The following is a 25,742-nucleotide window of genomic DNA, read 5'->3' on the forward strand; positions in this document are numbered from 1 at the left end:
TCGCATGATATAATTTATATTATTTTCTAGCTATGTTAATAATTGAATTTTAAATTTAATTCAACTCCTAAAAGTTATATAAAAGTGCCAATTTATTTGGTTTATTACACTAAAAAAGATAAATTATTACTATAATTTCTTAGAAAGGTGTGGGAACGTATGAAAGTTTTTTAAAAAAACAGAAGTGGTTAAACGACAGCATATGATATTAGGGCCATGTGTTCCAAGGCAGATGGCATATGTCCCGGCGGGCGCATTTTAGAGATTCCCTGGCGGTATCCAGCAGGGAAGGCAAGCACTGCATCGCCACCCCGGCGTATTTTAGCCCTTCAACTTTTGTAAGAATAATGCAGACAAAATAATGAAAGCAGCCCGGCACACGGGCAAATCTTAGAAATGAAATGCCTGTTCTTATCTTGATCTACTCAAGCAATTCTTACTTTAGCTTCTTGATCGATCACGACCGTCCATCGGTCCGCGGATTTGATTAATGCACAAAGAAAGGGTTGAAAAGCAAACCGGTAGGGTCCACTCGAGTGAAAATATTGCTTTGTAAATTGTATGGAGTAGGGGTGTTCAAAAAAACCGATCAACCGATTAAACCGAGAAAACCGAGAAAAAATTAACCGAAAAAACCGAACCGATAAAAAAACCGAATAAACCGATTAAAAAATTTAAAAAAACCACCCGGTTCGGTTCGGTTCCGGTTTTAAAAAGCTTAAACCGATTGAACCGGACTAAACCGAACCGGTTTAATTGAATCTAAAACAAAATATAAAACCTTTGCACCCGGCCCCCACTCCAATACCCGCCGGCCCCCACTCACCATCCCCCTTCCCTTTTCTCCAAAATCTTTGCACCCCACTCACCATCACCATCCCCCTTCCCTTTTCCCCAAAACCTTTGCACCCCACTCACCCTCCCCCTTCCCTTTTCCCCAAAACTTTTCCAACCCACTCACCCTTTCCCTTCCCTTTTCCCCAAAAGTTTTATTTTATTTTATTAGTTTCGGTTTTTTCTGGTTTTTAAGGCTAAAAAACCGACCCGAACCGAACAAAAATCGGTTCGGTTTGAACCGGTTTTCGGTTCGGTTCGGGTTATATTAACAAAAAATGATATTTTCCGGTTCGGTTGAATTTTTATGTTAAAACCGAACCGAACCGGACCGTGAACACCCCTAGTATGGAGCATCTTAACAAAACATTCCTCCCTAACCACTACCTCAAATTAATACCAAACTACCACTATATCATGATTATAAAAAACAAAACAGGGAAGACTAGAGAAAAGGATGCTTTTTTTTTTCTTTTTCTTTTTTTTTTTTTTTAAAGGAAAGGAGGCTTGATGCAAGCCAGTAAAATTTATAATATTTTTTTCTTGACTTTATAGGAGGCATTAGATAGGTGTAATGTCGTGTGTATCGAGTTAAATTCTTTTAACGTAAATAAAAATAGCCAGGAGATGATAGATTTTATAATACGGAAAAATTTAGGATTCCGGTTATTGATTTGAATTAATTTAATAATTTTTGTTAATTTAATAATATAATTTAAAAAGTTTATGATAAAAAAAAAAAACATCGATGACTAATTGAAAAAAATGAACACTTGAAGATAATATAAAATAATATCCTCTAAATATTCTTAAAATATTTTAACGATTTTATTTGATAATAAAACACTAATGAAATAAGAATGTGATAACTTTTTAAAAAAAAAAAAAATTGAAGCTCAATTATCAGCAAAGTAAATGTTGAAGGATGAACTAAAAAAATAAATTTTTTTTTTTAAAAAAAACCTGACTCGAGTAAACATGCTAAATTCATGGCTTGTTCGTGATACCAGTATAACCCTACACATAAAAAATTGAATAAAACAATGGAGGTTAACCCTTGAGCAAACTAAATGATAAAAGGTGAAACTAAAAAAATCAATTTAAAATCAAGTGTCAAAAAAACTTTGAGTAAACCTTGGTTAACTTGACTAGCTTGTAACTCAGGATATGAGATTGAAAATAACCCCACAAAAAAAAAAGGTAAAAAAAATCATGAAACCCGAGGCCCAATAACCTAACATTGAAGAATGAATTTTTTTAAAAAAATTATATTTAAAAAATAACCTAAAACAATTGAAATTGAATTGGGCTAATCTTCAAAACCCGTGATTCAAGTTTATAAAACAGAGATTACCATATAGAAGACAAAAATAAAAAAAATCATGAAGCAAAGTTCCTAATCATAAAATAAAAAAAACAAAACAAATAGCAATCAAAGTAACAGGGACCAAATCTAGTATAAAAAATAAATAAAAGAAAATAATGAGAGATTGAATTGAAAAATGAAATAAATCCATAAAAGGATAAAAATCATAAAAATAGCAGTGCAAAGAATGACTGAATTGCATAAAATAATTTAAATGAAATAAAATGATGAGGGATGAAATTGAAAACAAAATCAAGAAGATGATAAAAATATAACAATAAAAAAATAAAGACCAAATTGGATTAAACAAAAGGAAATAAAATATTGAGAGATGAAATTGAAAAAAATCAAGAAAAGAATAATAAAAAAAAGGACCAGATTGGATACAAAAATTAAATAAAATGAAATGTTGAAGATGAAATTAAAAAAAAAAATCAACTTCAAAAAAGCATCAAAAACATGATTGGTAATAATAAAAAAAATAAAGATCAAAATTTATACAGATACAAACTAACAAGACGCGTTTAATTTTTAGAAGAGTTGGTATAAAATTTGATGCAAGGAGAGAGAAAGGATGGAGAAAAAAAAAAAAGTTCATACGAGCTCAACTACTACCCTGTCATGCACGCATGCCTGGCTATCAAAAAGAAAACAGTGAAACGCTTCCAATGCCATTGTGAAAGGCAACATTTTATCATTATGAGACGTTGCATGTGTTACCAAAAGACATGCGCCATCCACTTTTATTTTTTTAATTATATTTATATATTTTAAAAGACTAAAATTACCATCATTCAAATTGATTATAACTAAAAAACCACAATTAAAATATGAAAAAACCCTTAGATGCCATTTTTATTTTTATTTTTTGCCTTTAAGAGCAATATAGTCATTCAACTATGCAATCAAAGCATTAAAAGATTGATTCTATTGGTATATTCAAAAGGCTATATAAGTTGAATATCTCTTTCTTTAGTATTTATTGATATCAGAGCCTATTGAGATCTAGGTGGTATTGTTCATATAAAATCTTAGAAACCTGGTGAGAAGAGAGAACCTTATAAATATACATGGATTCTATTGAATGGTGTAAGTCTCGTTTAAAAGTGATGATAAGACAGTAAATTCGTATAACTTGCAGCCTATTTTCTAAATTATCATTTTAAAACATAAATTTTGTTTTTTGTAGGACAACTTCTATTTCAACTTATTCTACCTTTGATTATTCTGAAAACAAAAGAATTATAAATAGTAAAGCAATTGCAATTGAAGATTTTACAAAAAAAAAAGGATGATTAGAAAATTTCAAAGGTTTAAAAGAACCAGATCTATCAAACTTCTTTTTTCAATCCTTTTAAAACTGAATTTACAATAAAAATTGAAGAAATTGATATTCAACTTATAAGTCATTTTGAAATTATCCAACTCCTTTCCTAAAAATTCCTAAGAAGACAAAGATAGAAACTACAAATATATCCATATTGGTCTTGTACAAATAGAAATCAAACATCTTACCAAAGAAGATCTAAATACTTTCATCCTAGTTGTCCTTAGAAATGCTAAATTTTAAAATTTTCAGGATTCATTACTCAATTTTATTAAGTCCACTTTATGTAGTTGTCATGTTTTTTTTTTTATTGTTATCTAAACATAACAATTTTTCTTAAAAAACATCCTACAAAGTATAATCCTATAAATCAAAACTCATAATTACAACATGTTTGAAGGATCAATTCATGTAGCTTTAATCTTTAAGATCCATTACAAAGTTATGTTTTTTGTTTTTGCTAGTAAAACATAAATTTCAATCTAAAAAGGGTGAAACCTTACTTCTATAGATAGACCTTTCTAAATCAAATTCATTTGCACTCAAATATATCAAATGAAAAGATATTACCCTACCAGAATACTGGATCCTTGAAAGTGTCACTCAACCTAAACCTTTACAACCACTACAATCAAATATCTCTTTCTTTAGTTTTTGTTTTTATTGGTATCAGTTACATACAGGGAAAAAAAGAGAGAGACATAAGTGTGTGTGTAAATAAGAAATTCTAAAAAAATAAATTTGTAAAGTGTAAATTTTAATTATATATACATATTTTATATGAATATTTTTAGGTACCTCACACCCTCGAGTTTTGAAGTAGTGTTTAATACATATGTGTTTTTTTTGTTTAAGGGAATTTTCTAGAAGAACCAATATTTTTTTGTAATTTATTTTTGTATATAAGAATTATATCATTTATCTTATTTAAAATGGATAATGTAATTAAAGAATCTTTCTTCATTTGTGTTTATTTAAAAGTATTTACTTTTAAAAGAAAATGATGTATGCCTCGAATTATTTTATCCTGGTGGTGAAAAAAAGAGAAAAAGAAAGGGGGAAATGATGAGCATTTTATTTATTTATTTACTTTTTAGAAAAACGGATTATCTTTTTTGGAATTCACTCTATTATGTCTCCATTCTCTCTCACTACTTCACCCATCATAATAGCCAATTATTATTTAATTCCATTTGCTACTACAGAAAGAGTTTAACTTTTTTATTCATGTAATAATAGCCCTCGTATTTAAGGATTTGTAGGGATGGATAAGGGGAAGGGAGGATAAGTGAAAGGAGTGTATATTTTTTTTAATACTATTAATTTCAATAAAATATTTTTATTTTTACCCTTCTTGAACTAATTCTCGTATACAAAAAATAGTATAAAAAATATCTTTAGTTACATGTTATGCTTGAATTTTAGGAGAGCCCAGAAAAAAACCATTTATTATAAATATAATATAATTTGTCGCACCCGACATCGCGACGGCCCATAAAATAATTCTCTAATTATTTATGGAAAAAGAACAGATTTCTGGCATCCGGTTCTTTTAGAGGAAAATGTCTTATTTAAGGAGTCGTCACCTAGTATTATGGTCACTAGGAACCCTAACTGGTCAACAGAGATTCTATGGTTCGAGATAGGTTACGTAAAAGGGAAGATATTATCACCCTTAAACGTTCTGCCTAAGGCAGACTGCATTGTTGGTTTTGTCTTAAATTGCTAAATATTTATTAGTTTATGCTATGATGATTTGTTTAAATATTCTTGACTCTGTCGCCAGTGAATATTCAAACTCGAATAATTCCAACTCTGGCGTTGGTAAAAATTCGTAGCTACGAAAAAATTAGATCAATATTTTTTTTATTCCCTACTCTAGTATCCGTGAATAAATAAATAAAAAACAAATTTATTTTTATGCATGCACATATTTTTTATTTTTCTAGCTAACTAAAATAAAAATACAACGAATAAAAATAATATAAATTTAAACCGGTATTTTTATTCCTGACTCTGGCGTCAGTGAATAAACCAATAAATTTACATTATTTTTATTCACGCATATACATTTTTTATTTTTCTATTTTTTCTATTTTTTATTTTTTTGGGCTGGGCCCAGCTCAGCCCACATGGGCTGGGCTAGACCCAGCCCAGCCCGGTCACTGGCCCAAGCCGGTGACCCGGGCAGTTTTACCCGTCGGCGTGCGTCTGCTACAGCACTAATGTAATTAAATTTACTGGTGCAGTGTGAATTATCTTGCAAACTGGAGAGACTTACTTGGAGACGTGACGGAGGGCTGTTCCTCCGTTTTTTAAGCTTTCTTTCTCTGGTTTTGGAAGCCGGCGCTGGAGAAGAAGAAGCCGATTGTGATGCTGGTGCTTTTTTCTGTGGGTTTCTGGTTTCCCTGTCGTCCTCTCTGCCTCTGTTCTCAAAGAAAGAAAGAAAAGCTCTGGTTCCTGTTCTGTGCGTGTTTCATTCTCCTGCTTTCGTGTTTTCCTTGTTCTTTCGCTTCTGTTTCTGGAGGCTGTAACTGAGACAGAAGAAGATGATGGCGCTGAAACTACGCACAATCGTTGGTAACTGAAACAGACGAAGATGTGAGGTTATTGGTCATCAACGCTCCTTTCTTCAATTCTGCCCCCGTCCTTTTTTATTTATGTTTCTCTCCAGTCGTTCTCCTCTATGGTTCCTCTGTGTTTTTGCGTTCTCTCTTCTGTTCTTCTCGGTGCTTGTTCCTCCTGGTATCCTCGGTGCAGTGGCTGCTGAAGATGGAGCTCTGAAGCTGCTGCTTCTGGAGGCGACGAAAACAGTGGTGACGCTGGTGGTGACTCTTGTCTACTGCTCTCCTTTGTCTTCCTTCTGTGTTTCCTCTGCTCAGGACATCAACGATGGTGATGAAAATGTTAGGTGCTGTCGGTTGAATGGAAGGTTGCTCCCCTCTGTTTTTTCGTATGCTTCTCCGTTCTCTATTCTGTAACTCTGCGTCTTCCCTAGTCAAGTCGATGGAGGTTCTTCTCCTGTCTGGGTTCCTGGAGGCTGAAGAGTTGTTGAATATGGTGAAGAGATGTTGAAAACCGATTCTGTGTCTCCCCTTCTCCCCGGTTTTGTCTCCTCTGTTTCCTTAAGAAGAAACAGAGGAAACAAAGTCTGGTTTTTTCGTGTCCTTTCCAGTCTCCCTCTCTGCCTTTTTTTTTTTTTTTTTCTCCCCGTGTCTCTGGATTTATACTCTCAGTTCTGTGTTTTCTTCCCTTGGGTATATCCCCCGCGTTCTCTCATCTTCTCTGGCTTTATAGCCAGGGAATGCCAAGCATCTCTGCAATTGAAACGGCGTCAAAGCCATTACTGCAGAAACCGTTCCTGTGGAAGGAGACGAAGAAGGCGATGGTTGGTTTCTAGAAACGGCGCCGTTTGTGTGATGGGAATGGCCATTTGCAATCTAGTCACTGAAGTTCTGAAATCATGCAATTAAGCCCCTGAATAAAATGTAATTGGCTCCTTGTATTTACGCGCCATTTTCATGATGGTCCTTGGATTTTAAGTTTTGCAATTTGGACCCCAATTAAACTCTAAACTTTGATATTCTTCAATTAAGTCCCTAATTTCATTAATTTAATTAAATCCAAAGTCCAATTAAGTCTCAAAACTTATTGATTCTACAATTAAACCTTTAATTAGATAAATTAAATTAATTCCAGCTTAATTAAGTCTCAAAACTTATCAATTCTTCAATTAAACCCTTATTGGATAAATTAAATTAATTCCAAGCTTAATTAAGTCTCAAAAACTTATCAATTCTCCAATTAAACCCTTAATTGGATAAATTAAATTAATTCCAAGCTCAATTAAGTCTCAAAACTTATCAATTCTCCAATTAAACCCTTAATTGGATTAATTAAATTAATTTCAAGCTTAATTAGATTAATTCCAAAGTTTAATTAAACCCCAAAACTTCCAATCATTTTGTCATTAACCCAAATTTTAATTCATTCTTCATTTATTTCATTTTACTTATTTTTTTTATCATTATTATTTTTTCATCAATTTTTTATCCTTTTCAATAAATAAAATAATAAAAATAAAATGGTCAAAAAATTGGGTTATGACATAATTTATAATAAAATCAAATTAATCTTGGAACGTGAAAGATGTATATAATGCATCAATCATGTTACATGAATAAAAAAAATCACTTGTTAAGTGAAAATCACCTGAAATACCTTTTTTTAATATTTATTTTTTGTTCAAAAAAAACACTTCAAGCTCCCAATTAATCTGCTGAAAATTTACAAAGGTTGGAGAATGCATTTGAAATTATATTTTTTATATATTTTTAATTTTTTTATGTGTTTATATAAAATATAATTTTTAAAAATAAAAAAATTAGAAACACTTTTGAAACAATCCTTCTTAATAATTTGATTTTTTTACTTTAAATTATTAAATTTTATATTTTTAAATCAATTTAATACGATAATGTTAAAAATAATTTTTTAAAAAGTATAATATAATTTTTTAATATATTTATTTTAAAAAATCATCCAAAATACCTTCTTTAATATATATTTTTTTAAAAAAAAAAACACTTCAAGCTCCCAGCCTGCTTTAAAATTTACAAAGGTTTGATAATGGGTTTGAAATTATGTTTTTTTTTTTTTATATATATATATATTTTGAAATTTTTTATATATTGATATAAAAAATAATTTTAAATAAATAAATAAAATTAGAAAGACTTTTGAAATAATCCTTCTTAATAATTTGATTTTTTTACTTTAAATTATAGTTTTTATATTTTTAAATCAATTTAATATTATAATATTAAAAATAATTTTTAAAAAAATAAAAAAAAATAATTTTTTTAATATATTTATTTTTTTTAAAAAAAAAAACACCGCCAGCTCACAGTCAAGTACGGGGTGTAAATAATTTTCAAAAAGTGAAGGCACGTACATGGAAAATGTCAATTATCACAGGAGTTGTTAAGGCAAAATAAAGAAATAAAGTAGGATGCCTTCTGTTAAGACCATAGTTTTAAATCCTGAACCGGCCCGGCAGGTCAACCCGGGACCCGGCCGACCCGGGCATGGAACCGGTCTGGGTGAAGGCCAAAACCCGCTTGGGATTTGGCCCGGCCAAACCCGGGTGAGACCCGGTCACTTTTTTTTTATTATTTTCCCTGTCAATGAAAACAACGTCGTTTTCAGATTTCTAAAGTGACAAAAGTCACAAAACGCAGAACGGCTGAAGACTAAAGAAAGATTGATGAAGAACGCACCAAAATCATTAAATCAGTAACCTAATTCCTCTTTGAAACCCAACTGAGAAGCTGAGGGGGCAGGGGACGTCGAGCCATGGAATTGGATCGAAGATTCTTGATCAGTTCACGAGCAAAAAACTGAAGGTGGATATGGATGTGAAAATGAGCATTGGAATTGGTGTTGAATGGGTGAAGACAGGGTTGCTGGGAGTGGAAGTTCTGTGTGGAGGTGTAACGTTGAAGGAGACCAATAATGAGATGCCAAGATGTATCATAAGTACGCTTAAATGGTAAGTCTTCTATTTCTTTCTGATCTTTATTTTTTAATTTGTTCGGTGAGAGTATCGATTCGATGATCTCATGTTTCTTCTACCTTTCCTTCCCTTATTTTTTAGAATGCACAAATTAAACTTTGGGTTTGGTTTAGGATTTGATTAGATGATTGGTAACTTTGAACTTCAAGCATGATATAGTTATAGATTTTGAGAAACGATAATGGCCACTTCTGTGTGATGATATCTTTGGAACGTGTTGTGAAAGTGGTTACTATGAACTTTGCACAAGAAATACTGGTAGATGAGAACATTATTCTTTCAGGCCATAACACGAAGGGGTGGATTTCGAAGGTGAAGACTCTCATGATACACAAAAATGGCTCATGAAATTTAAAGATTTGGACATTAATTGGGTTGGTTAATTATGTAAATCTTCTATTAATCTCGCTCTGTTTTTAAGCGTCGTTTTGCCAGAGAATTCCTTTGATAACCAGATATGTGGTCCTTTTTTTCAATGATTTAGGGTAGTGATAGGAACTCCAGAACCAAATCCTTTACCTTGCTCCTCCCTTCACAGCAATTGGAATGTATCTTAAAATTAACTATTTAACAACTATGGTTACAATAAAAAAGTTTTCTTCTATATCTTCTGTTTATATATTTTTTTTTTTTATATAGTTTTTTTGGGTTAACCCGAGTCAACCCATCTGACCCGTGACCCGATCACTTGACCGGGTTAATGACCGGGTCGGATTTCAAAACTATGGTTAAGACTTGGACATCGATTCGAGTAGGGGGGAGTCTTTTGAGAGGGGGTGGGCCACCCGACTGCAGAAACTTTTAACAGAATATGATTATTATATTGCTTTTTCGCAAAAATGAAATTTCAATGGCAAAAGCCAACAAAATGAAGGACAATTCGAGCACGTGACCAGCCATTTACTTTCCTGCCAAAAACTTTGCCTTTTTGGAATCACATACATCCTCTCTGACCAATCTATCCCTTCAGTCCAATCACCGAATTTTAAATCCAGTTTTCTAATTAATTACATGCTTTTATACATTCCCCCCTTCAAAGCCAATCTTTTTAAGTAGATTCGGAGGAAATGCCTTTTAAAGTGTTTTCTAAAATGTGTTCTTGATTTAATATTTTTTCAGTGCTTTTCCTTTATTTTGTTTCTTTTTTTAGAGAAAAGTATGATTCATTAATTATCAATGGAACAAAACTCCAATTGATATCATAGTCATAATTTTTAGAATTTATAACTAAGCAATGCATAATAAAATTATTAATTCTTCTAATATGCAGCATTTGATAATTTTCAACAACATCCAAAAAAGTTTGTCAATCTTCAATAACCAAACCAAACTCAATAAAATTAATATTATTAGATGTCAGCTGATCCACTACAGATTTTAAATCAGTTTCCACAATAACATATCTCATATTTAATGATATCAGCTTTTGCAGCACGTCATTCAATACCAATGCCTTTTATATTGCTGAATTGAATACCCTCTAAGAGTCCAACTTCCACAACATATAATTGTCCCATTATGATCCCTAAGAATATATCATACTCCTGTTACAGAGATGTCCTTAAAAAACATTACATCAATGTTGCATTCTAGCCTTTCTAGTGCTGGCTTCTCCCATCGTGAAACAAGAGAATGATTGACAAAGGATCCATTTCGACGCACATGAGTTGCTTTCTACTGGTTTAAAAAAACAATTCCCTTCTTTATTGCACTTGATACCGTCACCATTTTGTTATGCTATAGCTTCTCATTGTACTGTTTCCATAAGGATCAAATAATTGCAGCAACTTGTTCTTTCATTTCCTCGTCCAATATATCAAATAAACTAAAGAACCACTACTAAAAGTTGATCGTGCCAACATGTAACTGCGAATGGGCATTGAAAAAAGACATGTTCTATATATTCCCTTGCCTTTTCACAAACAACACATATATTATAAACTTTCATTCCCTTTTTAACTAATCTGATGCAAGTTGGAATGCAATGGTGACACACTCGCCAAAAGAAATGTTTAATCCTTATAGGGATCTTCAAATTCCATAATTTATGTCAATCTTCATCTAGATGATCTCCTAGATTAGGCTTATTGATGTCAATAGCAGCGTGATAGCCAGATTTACACAAGTAAACACATGTTTTAATATGGTGCCAAATGATGTTGTCCTCTACTTGTCTTGTTGATAATGGGATGCTCAAGATGGCATTGGCATCTATTAGAGAAAAAAAATATCTTTACCAAATTTTCATCCCAACAAGCTACCCTTTCAGTAATCAAATCACATACAGGCAGTGATTCAAGCCTTTTAATCATAGGTGTTTTCAACAATATATTAGGACCCGTAAAAAACCATGAGTCCTTCCACATATTTACCTTCACGCCTTTGTTAATATGTAATCTATAACCTCTTTTTATAACATGTTGAGAACTAAAAATACTACGCCAAATAAAGCTCAGTTCAGCTACTAACTCCTATCCTAGTTTTTCAAGTAAAGCCAAGTTAAAGTTATGTAGATGTCAAAAGCCCATGCCCCCATCTTTTTTTCATATACAAAGTCTTTACCACCCTGTCATATCATGCCTCATCCACTCTCTCACTAAAAGTTGTTCATCATTCATTGCAACTCATTGCATAATGTCAATGAGATAAGAAAGACTCTCATATTATAAGTTGGAAGTATTTGGGCAACTGAAGTTATCATAATTGTCTTACCCACTTTAGATAACATATGGTTCTTTCACCCATGAATCCATTTTCATATTCTATCCCTGATAAAAGAAAATACAACCCTCTTATTCCTTTTAATGAGTGATGGAAAACCTAAGTACCTCCCATGGTTTAATAGAAGGTGAACACCCAATATATCTGATATTTGTTGCCTTCATTCATTTTTAACATTTCTATTAAAAAATATGCTTGACTTTTGAAAATTAATGGCTTGGCTGGAAGATGCCTCATAATAATGTAGCAGATGTTTAACAATTGTGTCTTCATGTGTATTTGTTATAAAGAATAAGAAGCTATTATTTGCAAACAATAAAGTGGGAAACTAGTGGAGTTGTTTGACTAACTTTGCATCCATATACCTTTCTACATGCTTTTGCATTCCTGAAAAGGGCTGTAAGACCTTCACTGCATAAGATAACTAAATATAGGGATAAGGGATCCCTTTGAAGGTTTTATTAGCCTTAATTTTATGCTATAAAACCTTATAGAATACAAAACAGACTTCATATAAAGCATCACCAATTCTACCCATTCAGAAGTAAAACCTAATTTTAATATAATTTCCTTTAAATACTCATAGTTGATCTTATCATAGGCCATAACTAATATCGATCTTCAATTTTATCCCATTCAGAAGTAAAACTAATTTTAACATATTTTTCCTTTAAATACTCACAGTTGATCCTATATAGGCCTACTAATATCGATCTCTTCAATTCTACCCAACCTTTCCTGCCCTTCTTCATGAAATGCTATTGATTTATAAGTAATTCCACCATATTTATCGGGTAATAGATCTGTCAGGGAATAAATGCTGCTTGTGTAGGTGAGTAATATTTGTTAAGATATTCCTCATCTGATTTGCTAGCCTTTTTGCAATGATCTTATACAACATAAAGCAATCATACGAAGGTCCATTATTGGTTGTGGTTTTTTAACCTTCAAGATAAAAACCATTAGGGTCTCTACTAATAATGGTGGAAATGTATTGCTAGCTAACCAACCCGACACACATTAGATATGTCTGCTCCAATAAAATTCCAAACTATTAATAAGATTTAGGTCAACCCATTTGAACAAGAGATTTGTTTAGATCCATTTGAAATTCAGATCTCTTAAATTCTTCGTATTGAAATGGTACTTGCAAAATGTATTTCATATAAGTTGATACACATAGATGAACAGAGTTAATAACTTCACTATCCAAGTCAGGACTTGCATTGAACATTTGGGTGAAGTAATCAATCATAACATCTTGCATACCTTTTTTCATCCTCGATTGTCGCCTCGCTTTCATTAATCAATCTCATAACTCTATTGTCGCCTCACTTTCATCAACCAATCCTCTTCTTGTAACCAAAATTGTATAGCACATTGTTTCTACTAGGCTTCTTCTTATACTAGTAATTAGGCCAATTTCCCACAATAATTAGAATAGGATTGTAATGATGCATTATCTCGTAATGGTCTTAAGGTGTTGAGATGAGTTTAACAATCCTGAATCTCATCTTTAAATTGTCATGATAAATTCTTACCCCACCATGTGAGCTTTCTCGTAGATGATTCAAATCATTCTAGTATATTAGTATCCTTTGAATCCTCCCACACCATACACAGCCAGAGGATAAAGCCCTAGATCTATGTCAAGATAAGTTTGTTCTATGACACAACACCCCTAATGATCCAAGATTCTTTGTGCCTATTACACTCTAGATACCTATAGAATCTGGTTAGTCTCCATTTAAAACCATCAACCTCTGTTACTTTCAAATCAATGTGATTTTAGGAGTAACCTATCATAGAAATTAAGTAAGATGTCCTCTAAAAAACAATTAACCACCTCGCGACTTCCCTAAACCATACATATCCACTGCAAAGCAATTGTCAAAGTTAAGTTCCTTCCAAAGTGTTTCAATTTTACTACACCCAACAAGTGTTTCACATAAGAACACCACATCTGGTCGTTTTGATTATATAGAACTTTTAGAGCTTGGACTGCCAGTGGGTGCCAAAGCCCACAACAGCTCCATGCGTTATAATTATATGGCTTAGGCAAGCTTAACTAACCTGCCTTTTATAAATTTTTTAGTAGATGGCTTTTAATACTCCATGGTGGAGAAAGTTGGTCCATCATTTTATTAGCAGTCTCATTTAAAGACCTTAGAGCTAAACCATGTATCTTAGAGCCTAAATTGCTTTTTTTTTTCTCTATCCTCCACCATCTGTAAGCCCAAAATCATTTGGCCGAAATCGCACCTTGACTTAACATTAGGGTCCCATAAACTGCTTCATGTAATTGTGGATGTAACAATCATATTCATTATACTCTTATGTTACGACTTTCTCCCCTCTACTACCGTGAATAAACCCTTGTAATAGTCCCACAATGTTCAGTTGTTTTGTGACCTTGAAATTGTAATGTATAGGAATCAAAATCACCCCTAACCCATTGGACTGTTTGAATCCTCAACCATTAGCCACGCATCTTCATAAAAAGGTCTCCTTTGGAGTTGCCCCTCACCACAAATCCCCATTTCCTCTTTTAACCTCTTGCCCCTCTTGTAGTTAAAATAATTTTCCACTTAACTTATTAGCTATGCCTAGCATCGCCATATATAAAAACAGAAGAAGGCAAAGCGTTTATATTTGAATTGTATCACATAACCAAAACCTTTCACTCTTATGAATTCCTTCCATCTGCTTAAGAGGTCGCCTGATATCAATGATATGACTCACGAATTCGCATAAAATCCCTCTAGATTCAATGTAGTTAATTTAAGTTATAAATCCAAAAAACAAGTACAATAAATTCCCCAATTGTTGTCCAATAGCCAAAGACATGTATCTACTAGCAAATGATTTGGACCCAAATTAACATTATTAATTGATGGTTAATTCAGGACTTACCCCCTCCTCAATTGATGATGCAAGAGCAATAATTAGTTTATAAACATTTATGAACACCACCAAGGACTCTGTTCAATATCCCTTAGTGAAAAAAATAGAAAAGATATATTTACCTATATTGAGTTTCGTTATAAACATCTCTTTTCTAGGACATCATAGGCTTGCCACCTTCGTTGTTTTTCATGGCATTGAAAGTTAATCTTCTATCCATGAGAAAGACGACCACTAAGACAACGAATTAGTTATTGCAACTCTAAGACTGAATCTTTAACTCTAATATGACAGTTCCCTCATTTCATCTTTCAAAAGCGATAGAGTTCTCAAAACATGTTTTCATTGTATTAAAATGCATTGAAATAACAAACACAAGCCTGTGCACGTGAGCAAGAATAGCAAGAGCTGTGAAGGTTGTACGAATATTCCTTTATAAATCAACTAATATATTTTAAAAAAATTAAACAAAGAAATATTTATCATACCCCTAACTCAATACTATAACTCAATAGCAATCTAATAATTAAAAAGTTTTGAATACATAATTTATATTTAAAGTAATTTTTTTTAAATGCATCAAAATTGAAACTTGATAAAGAATGACGATTGAAATCGATAAGAAAAGCTTGAACTTAATCATGTAATAGAACTGATTTTAAATATCTAGGTTGTTAAATAAAAAAACTTTTATGACCAATGACCTAAAGGAAAAAGGAGAGAGCGAGAGAGAACTGCAGCAAGGCATTACGTTTACTTGTTAGGGGTGAGATTCTTTGTTATTTTTGTTTTGGGTGCCGTAATGTTTTTCTTTTCCATAGACAAATCGATAACAGGTTTTTTTAACATCTGTATTGTCACTTTGGATTAGCTTTGGCCTTGTTTTTGGCTGCATCTCTCTCTCTCTGACAGTCACTGTAATTATGGGAAGTACCACGATTGATTTTTTTTCTGTTTGAATAATAATTATGCATAGTTTTGCTTGCTTGTGAAGTTGTTCTGGTTAAAAGAAGAAGAAGATAATGCTGAGTGAAATTACATGTAGTCAAGCTGAACAAGGCAAGGCAGAAAAACGAAAATATACCAACATGGAATTTGTGGGGATCAACAAAACTTAGAAACCCGCCAATTCCCTCAAGATCTCAGGACTCAGAATTTCAGGCTCACTATTTATCCTTTGCTTGTTTCCTCGAGAAAATTTCTTTTCTGAGCTGGGTCCAGTAAGTAAGGAAGTGATTTTGGTTTCATCTGGGAGTTAGTGTCAAAAGTGAGAGTGCTAAAGGGACCATTTTTTCTGAAATACTGGGATCCTTTTGCTTTATTATTTGTGTTTCTGATTCTTAAAACAAAAGGTGTTTTCTTTTTCTTTATTTGAATAGACAGAACAGTCATTTTAGCATAATGATGTGCTTTTTAGGGTCGGTGGAGAAGCTGGTTTGATAGAAAAGAGTAGGTAGAGTTTTGCACAGTGAATGCAAGGTGAGGGTAAGAAAAGTATCCATGGAAAGAGGAAGGATTTCAGTTGTGGTAGAAGTGGTAATTTCCTGGTTTTGATTGATGGAGATTTCTACTGTGCTGACACTTTCTCTCTGGTATAAATATGAAGGTTAGTCCACAACTTTCTCATGATCTTCTCTTGCTCATTATAGTTCTGTCAATGAAATACTGTGCAATAGATGTTCTTCTTTGGAGAAGCAGGACGATTCTTGTTTCTTATTTTAATTGAACATTGAGCAGATGGAGCTTTTGGTGGCCATAAAAACTGCTTTTAACTCGCGACCCATATAATGTTCTGGATAATTTGGGATATCAATTTTGTTGATCCTGTGTAGCTTGGCGAGGATGTTCTTTGCGCTCCCCAGATGAATATGTCTTCTACTTTGTAAAGTTGTCTTTTTCATTCTACTTACACACACCACCCAGCACACCACATTCTCCTATATATTTTATGTGCCAGGAAATGACCTAGAAAATGCATCAATAGTTCATGTTACTCATTCAATATGGACCGATACCATTAAGTGAATGCATATTTTTTTTTCTATTTTTAAAACAGGGGGACTCCCCAATCAAAGCTTGTCTGGGACTTTATTCGTCCCGTCCATCCGGCAACCTCATTCTAAACTGCAAATCAGTGTAAGTTCTAAACCTTCAATTTTTTTCTGAGTAGTGAATTGCACTTTGTTTAGTGTTTGAGTTTCCAAAAAGTGAGTGAAAAATTTTCTCTGTTGCTGATTTCTGATAGCATAATTTCCAGAGTAAATAATCATGAAATGCAATTCTATTACTTGCATAAATGTGTAGGTTGTGCTGCAGAATAAATGACATTTCAGGTCCTATTACCTGCTGCAATTGGCAAGGCTGGAGAAGCTCCTTTACACTTGATCTCTCAAACAATTACATTTAGTGGAGAAAACCCACCTCTTTGGGAACCTCAAGAACCTGAATACTGTAGTGTCAAATTTGATAATTACTTTGGTGTTCTTTAGCAGATGCTGCCATACATGCTTTGAATTTTTTTTTTTATTTAGGATCGATGCAATATTGTCTACCTTTACCCTCTTAACGTTGTCTTCTGGGAACATCAGCGCGATTAAATAACAACAGCCTTAACTGCCTGCCCACCCCGAGTCTCTGTCCAAAGCATGGCCTCACACTTGTGTATGTCCTGCACCTACATTGCAACCCATATTGCTGTTTGGCTGCAATATGAAGCATCTCTCTAAAATTACTCATTTAATGATTATTGTGGTAATTTTTGAACATGACCCTTGTCATCATTGTAATATGTTTTATGCTTCAGGGATCTTCATTTAACAATGCTGAGCGTTCCTGTTACCAAAAATAATCAAGCAAAGAACTTTCAAGTGAGATTGTTAGCTGGCTTTGAAAGGCTGCTCCTTGTACTAGTACAATTTTTTTACTTAATTGGAAATCTCAAGCTCTTTTTTCATTTCAGAGTAACGGTAACCTTTGATTTGTGGACCTAAGGCCCAGTGACAACCTTAATACCCTTCTAACTGTCTTCCAGGAGCGTCTCTTTCTCTCCCCCGTCTTAATGGTCTGAATTGTGCCTATCATCATGCACTTGAATATTTTATTCGTTGGTATATTTTTTTGTTATCTCCACAAAAGAGATAGATCATATATATTTTCTTTTCTGCTCTTTCTGGATTCATAGGTCAATCAGGCTCTAGAACAAACAGTTCATGCGTGTGGTATTGCTTTTGGGCAAGCTTTGGTGCTGCTTTTTCCATCATAAATAATTATTGGTTTACTGTTGGTGGCGATGCAGGACACAACCAGCCAAATTTTCTTTGATGTCAATGGTTAGGTTTATACTCTACGTTTTTCCTTTCTTTAGTGATCTTCTTACTGTGATAGCTTTTCCTTTGATGGTTCTATGAATGCATGGAAACAAAAGTTACCGACTATAAGTTCTTATTAACCTGACCTTTGTCATTATGGAAAAGTGAGTTATGGAATTATATTGTCAAAGTCATACCATGTTGCTTTCAACTCATTATAATGGCTTCAACTATGTGGTTTTGTACTAATTGTCCGAGGAAGAAATACAATAAATATTATCCCTTAAAATTTGATTGTTATACACTATTTGCAGCGTCACTTCCACCACTAACAATGACATTAATATCTAAGAACTCAGGACAACTTGTTGTAAACACATTGTATAACATTCTTCCACCTCCAAACCATTGTATCTGAACTGATAGGATGAATATATGCCTGCTTGTATTTGTTAGTGTCTTGCTGCAATTGTTTGAAAGTGCGGCTTGATTTAGTCAGGCTACACTAAAAATCAGGTCTAGTGAGAAGGAGAATCTTGGATGACTACTATAGCGGTTTCAATACCAAGAGTTTTACTATTGCACCAGTAACGACTCCTTTTTATTTGCAGTTTTAAAAAAATGCGTCAAATATTTTACATCTTGATTTTATTGTATTTGTTTCTTGTAAAATATTTACAGAAAACTAGTCAATATAAAATATTTTACTGTCAGCCCTTAAATTAGTTTGAAAAAATAATATTTTTAGCTCATATTTTTCAAAATAATTATAAGTTTAGGGGGCATTTGGTTTGCTTAAAATATTTTACAAAATTATTTCCTGATTTTCTCTATTTGTTTCTTGTAAAATATTTTATGGAAAAACTAGTTAACGAAAAGTGATTTTCGTAAAAATATTTACTATTAACTCTTAAACTAGTTTATTTCTTGAAAAATATTTTCATTTTTATAAAAAGTCTATAAAATATTTTATGAAATAATATTATTACAAGTTACCCCACTACCTTACTACCATCCACCCTCATCACCGTATAAATAACTGCATATGCTACCAGATATCTCATTACTACGCAATACATTATTATTCATTTTACTATTAATACATAAATTTTCAAATCCATTACGTATCAAACATTATAAAATGTTTTTCACATAAAATGTTTTACAGTTAAATATTTTACGTAGAACACAATGCTCCTATTCTGAAATTTGCATATAATATATTCTCAAAGTTTTTAACTTGTACCCTTATGGTTTTCCCTTGAGGTTTGCAGCTAAGCAACTTTACCAATTAGCACCATGCAATGAAACTATTCTTAGCGTATATTGTTTTAATGATTTTGTATTATTTCAATTTTTAATGATCTTGTTTATTTATGATTTTACTCTTGTTTCTGCATTTTCTATTATACATGGACTCTCAACTATTTGTTGCTTGTTAGAGCAATATGACCCTGAGGTGTGCTTGGGCCATTTGAGAAGGTATACATTTAAGGAGCTTTGCTCTGCTACTGATCATTTCAGTTCAAAGAATATTTCTTAGGAGAGGTGGGTTTGGTTATCGTATATCAAGGGATGCTTGTTGAATGATGGAACTCCTGGTTGCTGGTCAAAAGGCTAAAAGACTTTAACATTGCTTGATGTGTGAAATCCAAATTCCAGACAAAAGTAGAAACAATAAGTTTTGGCTATTGCGGAAAGATCTTCTGAGGCTTCTCCGGGTTCTGCACACGACTGAGAATGAAAAGGCTTTTCTCGTTACCCTACATGCCGAACGGGAGTGTAGCATCTTCAATTAAAGAGGTCAGTAAAAATGAAACTCTTAAGTGTTTAGTAATCTTTGCACAATTTTTATTTTGTTTAAAAGAATTAAACTTGCATGTGGTGTTGCTTAGTAAAGCCCAAATGTGTGATAACTACGTGATTTATAGCAAGTTTATGCATAAAGAATCACTGAAAGAAAAGGGGTATTCTTCATCACCTTTCCATGGCAACTACTTTTGTGACAATCCTTGAAACACAAGGTGACATCATATGGCCTACTTCATCAGAAGGGCACTACCAAAGTAACACCATGGATGCACAAGAGCTACTGAGGTGACTCTAAGAACCTGTGAAACCTCGGCCACCATCACTACCTATCTAGACAGTCACTACCACGATTAAGGTCATGCTCTTCCCCAGGTGCCAAGTATCTGATTGCACCACCATGATGCTGACCAATGTGCCATGATTTTCTTTGTGCAGCATTGAATCTCAAGGACAGTGACACGACTCTACATAAAAAACTTGGCCATAAATGAAATTTAAAATATAGCCTTAATTAATATTGTCTTGTTTCATCTCAATTCTTCTAGCATGTCCTTAAGAAACATTTGTTGGAAATGCTATACTTGCTAGTTTAGCTTCTTAAATGAACACATTTAAAGTTCATTGTTCACTTTAAGGTTAAATTTCTCATCCTAAATGGTAATCTAGCATATCACCTCACTTGACTGTTTTGGCCAATCGAAATTTTCCTGTAAATTAGATATGGTACTTTTGTTTTGTCAAAAAAAGAAGACCATCCGCTTTGTTTTGGCAAAAAGGCACATCACCACATTTTTTTCAGTTACCAATCCCCCCACTATATTTTTAAATTGCCTGCTCAAGTTTAGTCTCATTGGTTGTGGGTTTCCTATTCTTTAGATCATGATTCATGGCCGAGCAGCAATTGGATTGGGCAAGAAGAAAGAGGATAACTCTGGGTACAAGCTAGAGGGCTCCTATATTTGCATGAGCAATGCAGACCTTAAATTATTCACCGTGGATGTCAAAGCAGCCAACATTTTTTTTGGACGCGGACTTTGAGGCAGTTGTTGGAGATTTGGGCTGGGCAAAGGCTTTTGGATCACAAAGATTTCTAGAGCCGTGGCACCGCTGGTCATATTGCTCCGGAGTATTTATCAACAAGCCAGTCATCAGAAAAAGATACTGATGTGTTTGGGTTTGGGATCTTGTTCTTGAGCTAATCACAGGTCAGAAGGCATTAGATTTTGGAAGGGCAGAGAACCAGAAAGGTGTTATGCTTGATTGGGTACACTCTTACTCTCTCTCTATCTCCCTGCTTCCCCCCTACCCCTCCTAGTATCTTTTGCAACCATGAATAAATAATTGAATGATAACATGATGAACTCAACATTTATAATGTAGACTTTTGGAGCATATCTGGACACTTCGAAGCTGGAGTGTCTTGAAGATTGCACACATTCCACATTTCCACCTAACTTGTGCAACAACTTGTTAGACTCTATATCTTTCTCCTGATTGTGCACAGGTGTTTCCCTACAACATTATCATGAAAAAAAATGCATGGTCAGCTTCATTTGTTGGCAGTTAAGATAGAATTCTATATTACAGAGATTCCAAGCATAGAGTTAAAACATATTGATCCAATATCGTTTTGAATTCAGATAATCAACACCACCTCATCTTTGCTCCTTTTGTTTTTTTTCTTCAGGTGAAGAAGCTCCATCATGAAAGAAAGCTAAATCTCATGGTGGATAAGGATCTGAGAGGCAATTTTGACAGAATTGAATTAGAAGAAATGGTCTAGGTTGCTCTTTTATGCACACAATTTAATCCTTCTCACCGTCCAAAGATGTCTGAAGTACTAAAGATGTTAGAAGGTGATGGTTTAGCTGAGAAATGGGAAGCCTCACAAAGGGTCGAGACCGCCAAGGTTTTAGATTCATGTGAAAACCCTCCTCAAAGATATTCAGATTATATAGAAGAATCTTCACTGGTGGTAGAAGCCATGGAGCTTTCTGGTCCTCCTGGTGACAAATCAGTTTCACACTGGGCACTTCTACACCTCCTTGCCTGATCAAATATTAAGTTGCAGAACTTTAATGATGAAAATTATGCCATTGTTAATAGTGGTTGAATGCATGTATTCATCTGTAAAAAGAAAAAGGAAAGCCATGTATAAAAAAACATTTGGGTTCTTTGTTGGAAAGCCAGTTTGAGTTGATTGCTCCCAGCAGAGATCCCTTGCAAATCTTGGATCATAGAGGCTTGTATTTAATTTAGTCTGTGCTGCCATTTTGTCTCAGCAGCCAGAAGTGTGAGAAATGCATCCACCAGCACAGCCTTCATGTAATATGAGGGTCCACAAACCAAACGGGTTGCAACCTGTCTCCCTGCAATATCCATTGGTTCCATCCAAAATACATGTATGCTTCCCGTCCTTTTTTCAAGGAAGAATATTCAGACTTGGATCTCTTTGATGGAGAGTTGTTGTCGTGTAAATCGTTTGTTTTTTTTTTTGTGCAAACAAATTGTATCACGTGGTTTTCATTATGGATCGAATTAACGATTAAATACTAAAAAATAAAATAAAAAAAAAACTAAAGGCCCTAATTTGTCAAATGGGCTCTAAGAGTCCACCCAAGAACCAACCAAATAACTGAGAAAAAAGTCCAAATACAAGTAAAGGACTAAAGCAATCAAACAATGAAGCCTAGCTCATGCTGCCGAAACCTCCAATAATGTACACACGTAAATATCTAGGTCACTGCTCCCTTAGCTACTCATATAAAAAAAAATATTTCTGAATGTAAAAAAAATTTAAAATGATTTTTTTTTTGAAAAAAATACTAAGATGAGATATAGGATTAATTTGTTAAACTCTTAATTTTAATAATAAATTTTAACGAATTCCATAATATTTTTTTAAATTTAATTGTATGATAAATAAATATAAATATCAATTTATAATAAAAATAAATATTAAATAATAAAATTAAAAACATGAACAAAAAACCTAATAATAAAATTAGGTCAAGAAAAAGAAAAGATTAGACCAAGCATGCAAGGGCAAAGATAAAGGGGCTAGTAGGGGTCGAGACCAGCTCTTGTAAGGAAATTGTTTTTCCAAGCCCTCTCTTAATAAGCTATATGGTTTTAGTTAAAATAATAAAATAATTAAAATCTTGCCCCCTTTTAATTTTATGTTGCGGTGAAAAGAGAATTAATTATTCATTAAATATCAGCAAAGTTTTTGTTTTTTAAAATTAATATGTATATAAGAAATATTTATAATTTTATTTTTTATAATTCCTAGAAACTATTTAATTAATCATTGTAGTATAAAAATTAATTCAATAGTGTCTATTCAGTCTTTTGCTTGTATATATTTTATGTGATAAATATATTACTTAGTATATTTTAACATTATTTGTAAAATAAAATATTATATTTTAACAATTTAAATACATATTTAATTATTAATTTGGTTGTTCATGCACACGTGCGTGTGTTAGATTGTATAGTTTATTATAGCTTTTTTTTTTATTATTGGAAAACCAAAAATAAATCTCATTTAGAAATTCAAGTATTTAATGAAATAAAATTTAAATTCATGCTTATGTATTCACATTTTATTTTACATGTCACTTTATTTTTACCAAAATGTCACTTAAATAAAAAAACACTTAAAAAATAAAACAATAAAAAAAAATAAAAAGTTAAAATTCATTCAATAGTGTGCGGAAAAGAAGCCATGCAGAAATAACCAAGGCACATGCGCACATGTTAAACAACCACACTTTCGTCTTATGTATTTTAATTTTACCATTCATTAACAGATTTTGACAAATTAGTCATTAATTAAAGCATAAAGGGGTGTAATTAAAAAAAAAAAGAGTTCCAGGAGAGATAAAACACAATTTCAATGTTTTACCAGGGCATTTTGGTATCCAGCTAGTCAATTGCCCGATAATACTAATAAACCTAGTCAAGCTAGACGAGTTATGGTAGTCGAATTTCAAAGAAAACTTTGTGGGAGCTGACCAAGTATGACCTAAATAATTTAATGGGTGCAGTCGTGAATCAATTTACACAATAAAAAACCTAACTTGACCTAGAAAATAAATTTAAAAACAAATATATTTTTTATTGACTTAGTCAAATCAGTATACCCTCCCATCCAATGACTTATATTAGATTTAATAACCTTGCTTTTCAAAATTTTATTTTTAATTAATTAAATGATTATAAAAATAGAAGAAAGACAATGGATAAAATTATTGAGAAAAAATGTATTTTATTTTTATTTTTTTTAATTCCTGTAATATTTTTCTTACAACAAAAGTTGAGTTTTTAATAGCAGCATAGTTTATTAAATAAAAAACAATAATAATAAATAAAAAGTTTGAAAAAAACTATATCATTTAAGATTAAATTTTTTTTTATCATAATTGAAGTATTTGTTATAACCTCTGAATTAAATTTTTTAATAATTTTAGATCGTTTTGATACACTGATGTTAAAAATAAATTTTTAAAAATAAAATTTATTATTTTAATATATTTTTAAATAAAAAAATAATTTTTGCTATACTTCTAAATACCCCATTACACGTTGAAATCTGAATTTAAGAAGCCAAACTACCATATCATGCTTTAAATTAAAGTTAAATTAAATTAAAGCAATAAACTAAAACAAAATGTGGTTTCATTCTTTACTAGATTATTTGATCTCCCTTGGATCAACGTTGTTAAAGTATTTTTAATAAATAAAAATAATAATTATAAATTCAAAATATAATATATATTAAATAATATTTTTTAAAAAATATATTAAGAATATAATATTAAATGAATGCATGTTAATATGTTTATAATTCGTGATAATTGTATAAAATATAAAATTAAAAAAAAAAATACAGTAATAAATCCGGATTAAACAAATTACAAGAAAAATTACATGATGTAATCTTAAGTAAATCTCAAAATAATTTCTTCTCGAAAAACAAAGCTGTAGCAACGAAGCTGACGGGCAAAGTTTCAGTGTGGCTGAAATAAGCGTGCTCCTGCCACCGAAATGCATTGCTGCCAAACCGGTGTTTTTGTAAAAATTCAAAATTTTTTTTTTTTTTTTGCTAAAATTGAATGATGGTTGTACTTTCTGGATCGTTTTGATGTGCTAATGTCAAAAATAATTTTTAAAAAATGAAAAAACATCTTTTTCGGCACGAAAAGCTATTTAAAAAGCAACCACTACCACACTGCCAAACACACTCTTAGCTTTTGATTATGCTACCCATCAAACGGCGGTGCCAGCCCTGGCGCTCTCTGAGAATCAAGAGCTCGTGCCGCGTGCGTCCCTGTCAGAAATTTATGACTCTATCGAACAACCACGTGATGATTTTTTCATGTCGACGGGAAGGTTTTTTTTTTTTTTTTTCTCCTTTCCTGGAGGTGGGTTTTCTACTCTTTTATTCTTAATAATAATAATAATAATAATAATGACGACGGCGACCACGACGGCGAAGAATTGACGGGTAGAAATCGCGATCCAACAAACTAATAAAAACCATAACAGTGATAATAATAAATATAATGATAATATTAATGATTATTATAATAATGATGTTTATAATAATGATGCGATTATGTTGATGATTATTTAGGAAATACTTTTTATTAATTTATTTTATAATATTTATTAAGCATGAAAAACAAGAAATTGTTTTAAAAAATACGTTCCGCGGATAAACAGATCCTTCCATGAATGTTATTTTCCAACAAACTTTCACTTCAAAAAATTATTTTCCGACAAACTTGATTTAAACATAAAATCACATCCACTTAATTATTTTGATTAGCAAAAGCAGAACAAATCAAATAAAAAATATGAAAAAATTAAAAGTAAATAAACGAAATG

The 25,742-nt window shown here is 32.3% G+C and overlaps 1 pseudogene; it reads left to right on the forward strand.

Moving 5' to 3' along the window:
* Positions 1-216: 216 nt before the first annotated feature.
* Positions 217-21,900, forward strand: LOC118045427 (protein NSP-INTERACTING KINASE 3-like; annotated as a pseudogene).
* Positions 21,901-25,742: the final 3,842 nt, after the last annotated feature.

The sequence above is a fragment of the Populus alba genome, chromosome 10, assembly GCF_005239225.2.
Source record: "Populus alba chromosome 10, ASM523922v2, whole genome shotgun sequence".
NCBI lineage: Eukaryota > Viridiplantae > Streptophyta > Magnoliopsida > Malpighiales > Salicaceae > Populus > Populus alba.